Source organism: Juglans regia, chromosome 7 (genome assembly GCF_001411555.2).
Source record: "Juglans regia cultivar Chandler chromosome 7, Walnut 2.0, whole genome shotgun sequence".
Taxonomy (NCBI): domain Eukaryota; kingdom Viridiplantae; phylum Streptophyta; class Magnoliopsida; order Fagales; family Juglandaceae; genus Juglans; species Juglans regia.
In genome coordinates this window covers 23,913,981-23,919,212 of record NC_049907.1, presented here as the reverse complement: position 1 = coordinate 23,919,212, position 5,232 = coordinate 23,913,981, and the positions used below count along the sequence as shown (strand labels likewise).

The following is a 5,232-nucleotide window of genomic DNA, read 5'->3' as shown; positions in this document are numbered from 1 at the left end:
ATGTCAAATACCAGTCTAAGAGCATTAGCATTGGTTTATGCATATGCAAATGCAAAATTATCTCTTTTGCATATCCACTTTGCCATTCAAGCAAAATTCTCACATTGACTTATGCATATTTGAAACAAAATAATAATAAAATATTATTATTTTATTATTATTACTTTTTTGCTAAAATCAATTTTTTTTATATATTTTACAATTAATATCCACTACATACATTTGACATTAATGATACAAATGTAATAATAAAAAATATAATTTTTTAATAATAATATATTAAAAATATAATAAAATGAAAAAAAAATATAATATATTATAATAATAAAATGAATGTGTAAGTGAATGTTTGTTTTGTTGTTGAAGGAGGGAGAAAATGAAAGGATTGTGTGAGAGAGAGTGGGAAGAGAGATAAATAATTATTAAAATATGATTTGTAGGATGAATAGTGGTTATCCAAATTTGGATAAGCACTATTCATAGGTAGCTAAATATTTGGATATGCATAAGCCAATGTGGAGGATTTTAGGGCTATATTATGCAAATATAACTTTGCATATGCATATGTATAGACCAATGCTAATGCTCTAAGTAGACAGAATAACCATGCATAAATGCATGTCAAGAAAAGATTACTGATAAATACTTATTAAAAAAAAGAAAGAACAGATAGTCTTTGTAAAATATAGTAGAATCAACATGTCCTTATTAATAGAATGGGTGATTGTTGATGTGAATGAGTCATTTACAATTAAAAAAAGGATTGATAATTCATTGGCTTACAGTAGAGGAGATTGATGCGTAGCAAAATATGCACTCATCCCGTGTTTTGGACACGACGAACATTTGCTGGAAAATAAAGAAAAACAACCTAAGCTTTGTATATGGCAGTGGAGGACCCAAAGGCCAGATGCACGGCAGATACCCAGACGCACGGCACAGAGAGGGAGAGGGAAAGTTCAGATTTCTGACATTTTCTTTATTTAGAAATAAGGTTGTTTTGGTCTTTATGATAAAAATGAGGGCCTTTTAATCTATTCCTATATTTGGACTGCAAAGGAGTCCTATTATGTGGACTCTACGAAGCGCCACTCTTTTTTATTATATTTTTGTTTACACTTTACGTCTTAAATCTGTCCACGGGGAAATGTCACACTGCCGACTAGGCCTACCAGAGTCTACTTGTTCGCTCTAATTTTGTAATTAGAGATAATATAGTTTCATTTTATTCTGTTATAGAGCTTCTGTTAGAGTTAGTTAGATATTTCAATTTTATCTTTCCTGCATCTGTAAGTGAGTATATATAAATTGTAATTCATTTCATACAATCTCACTTAATAAACATTTTTCTGATGCTGATCTGCATCTTCTTGAGCATTTTTTGATATCAATATTAACATTTGTGGTGCAGAAGAAGGCTGTTGCATCTGCTACATCCTCGGGAATGACTCCGACAAGATTATTTGGTATTCTTAATTTTAATTTATTTTATATATTTAAATATTTTTTTTGTAAAAATTTATAATATCATTAAAAAATACTTTTTTAATCACAAAATAAAAAATAATTAAAAAAAATATATCGGAACCAGATTTAGCTTTTCTCCTATATGATCTGTACTTTAGGCCTTTTCCGTTAAGCCGAAGACAATCATTTGCGGGTTGAACAACAAAACAAAGCAAGTACGTTCCATTTCTGTTATACTTGCGTGTAATTGAGTTGTTATTACAAATATTACACAACATTTTAATGAAAGAAAAAATTAGTATCTTTATGTTACCAGCGCTTGAAACGGAACGAGTAACTGGTGTGTCAATTGGAAAAGATGCCGGATCGTATTTGCGTGCTTTACCTATGTTGATTAATTTTGTGAAAGGATGAACGTAGTCTTTTAGGAGGAACCCGCCTCTACAAACATCAGTCTGTGAATAATTCTCAGATGGCTTTATTGATAGCATCTGTAAGGGAATTTTTCCCACTTCACAAGCTCACTGGGCCTTAGCCTGATACCCGATCCCAGGATTCAAGATTGTCCATGAAGCAAGGCGCGCCTACAAGGAAAAGTAATCAATTGGATGATGGGATGAACTTGACTGACATCACTTGGCCACATTCCGATCGTCGGAACTTGTACAGGGCAGAGTGAAAAATATAGAGAACTCTCGATCTTCTGACATGGAAAGATTGACGGACCACCAAAGATAAAGCATGGTTAGGAAATAAAGTACTCTCAATAGACTTTGTCGCTGACTATGGCTCCATCCTTCATCTTCTCGTTAACGAGAGATGGCTTGGATTTGTTCCCTTGGCCGTGTGGAGCCTTTTCCCATTTATTTAACTATTATTATTTTATTAAATTTAGTTTTAAGCATATCTTCCAGCCACAAATTACACCCCAATGTTACCCACAAGTACTATAAATTAATTAGTATCACATTACGTTAGGTATCCTGTATTTAAATACTTTTTTTAAAATCTATTAACGTTCCGTTAATTAGTTTGATAGAAAAGAAATAGAAAATTTGATTCTGGTCCTAAAATTCTAAGAAGAATTCTAAAATAATTTTAAAAAGTAGATAATTTAATAAAATAAATTAAATGTTTAATAACAGCTTGAACAAAAAAATAATTAGGAATTTATATAAACCAAAAAAAGGACAAATAAAAGATGAGGGATACTGGCTAAAACCAATGTTTTTAATTTCGTACCGTACCGGCCGGTACGGCCGAAATTTTTCGTTTCGGCCGTCCGGCCGGTACAGGTACTATATATGTTCCGTACCGGCCAAAATACCGGCCGTTTCGGCCTAAATTTCGGCCTGTACCGGCCTATATTTCGGCCGGTACCGGCCGATATTTCGGCCTGTGTTTTTATTTTTTTTTCGTTTTTTCAAACTACAAGTTCATTTTTTGACCCCCAATTTAGACTAGACTATTTATAATTTATATGTATGTATGTATGTATTTATATATAATTTATTCATATATAAACTATTATTTTAGAATATAATTGTTATATATATTTATATATATAATTTATTCATATATCGACTATCCCGAAACGGTACACGAAACGGTACCGGTACCGAAATATTTCGTTCCAGTGTCTTGACCGGTACGCCATCCGGTACAGTATTCAAAACATTGGCTAAAACAAAAGGGAGTTCAAAAACACAAAAGGGGAAGACTAAAATTTTAATTTCTCTACCCTTTTGTGTTTGAATTTTTTTTAAGTACCAATCCATCGTAGGTGGCATGGCTCAAGTCCCGTATTTCTGGTTGAGATTGACTCTGATACCATCTGTAATACTCAAATAGAAGGTCAAAACCACATGGCCTATACTCGGAAAGGACTAGTTAATGATATAATTGGAGCCCTATTAGAACCTTATATAAAGCAAGAACATCTACATCCCAAGCCATGTGAGATCTCATATACCACCTACCCATATCCTTATCATATGGTGTGTCACAATAGTAACATATAAGGTAAAAACTGATTAGATTTTTTAGTTTTTTCGAATTTTTATGTCACGTCCTTAAGCCCACATAAATACCAATCTATGGGATGTTAATCGGAATTCTTGCCTCTTACAATAAGAAGAAATCAGACATTTTATTTTTTGGGAAAATGGGAAATAACAGAATATTTTGTGCTGTGCAGGAATATTATAACCCAAACGAATCCATGCCGGAATTAGTTTTTGCGCCTGCAGAAGAATGGATTTCACACAGTGATGCTGATATTATTGATGCTACACTGAAGGAACTAGCAAAACTCTTTCCAGATGAAATGTCCACAGATCAGAGCAAAGCAAAGATTGTAAAGTACCATGTTGTTAAAACACAAAGGTATGACAAAATGACCAGAAAATTGGAGTCATTTGGATTCTCTAAAATAAATAATGGACATTTATTTAGTTCCCTTTATATGATTATAGCATGTATATATTACTGATGATCTGGAGAATTGAATTCTGTAGTCAAAGTTGCAATATTGTTTCCATGCAACCTTTAAGTTACTCCATTTCCCTAATGTAATCTAACTGAGAATTTTCTCAGGTGCATTTACAAAAATGTCCCAAATTAATTGTGAACCTTGCCGTCCCTAATTACAAAGATCTCGTATTGAGGGCTTCTACTTAGCTGGTGACTAGACAAAGCAAAAGTATTTGGCTTCAATGGAAGGTGCTGTTCTGTGAGGAAAGCTTTATGCTCAAGCTATTGTACAGGTAATTTGATTATAAATATGGCGGAAGCTAATACGATATGGTTATTTTTCTTGGAGAAATGTTGATTTTAGTGAATTATGATAGAACTTCTGCCAAAGTATTTCCCTCCATGGATTATATAGAATTAAGTGGTGGATAATTAACATGTACATGACTTGTTCCATAACCCTAGTGGATCATATATATGTAGAAAAAGCTTCTGATTTTGATGAATTGGAAACATCTTTTTTCCATTTATATTTACCTAGCTCAAATCAGGGATTTCACTCCATGATGCGTTTCATTTTTTACTTCGTATATGTGTACGTGTGTGTGTCTGTATTTCAATTTCATGGTAACTCAAAAGGAGTCTCTTCCTTTGTTTTGTGTCAATCATCCCATAAAACTGCACATATTATAGCAGAAGGGAAGATTATATTTGTCATAAGGTCAAATTACTTATCAATGAGTTTTCTGATGCAAAAGCTGTTGTAGCACAGTGCTCAGATGGATTAGAGGATAGCAAGGGGTTCTCTGGCTCCTATTGAGTCTCCTAAAATGTTAAAAACTTGTGCTTCAACATTATTTTCACAGTAATGCCTCAGAGTCCTCCTATTAAATGTTAAAATAATAAGAAGGAAACAGACAAACCCATTTTGAGTTTTCAAATTTTCTTGTATGTTCTACTTAGTCCTCATCAATAAATACATGCAGGATTATGAGTTGCTCGTTGCTCGGGGGCAAAGAAGGTTGGCTCAAGCAAGTCTTTTTTGACAGAAAACCTTTGCGGGGTAAATTTTGCCTTGGTTCTTGAGGATTATTCAAAGAATAGTTCTGGCTTGTGGATCAATGATATACCCACATGAAGGATATATTTTCTGCTGTCAGAGGGGATAATATGCCATTGTAACAACATATCTAGGCTCTGATACTGAATCTTTAATTTTTGCTTAGAGAATCTTGTTTTCTTCTTAGTTTTACTTGTACGATACCTATATATCTTGCTTCAAGTGTACATAAT

General features: G+C 33.1%; 1 pseudogene; it reads left to right on the top strand.

Moving 5' to 3' along the window:
• Nucleotides 1-3,631: 3,631 nt before the first annotated feature.
• Nucleotides 3,632-5,018, top strand: LOC118348904 (annotated as a pseudogene).
• Nucleotides 5,019-5,232: the final 214 nt, after the last annotated feature.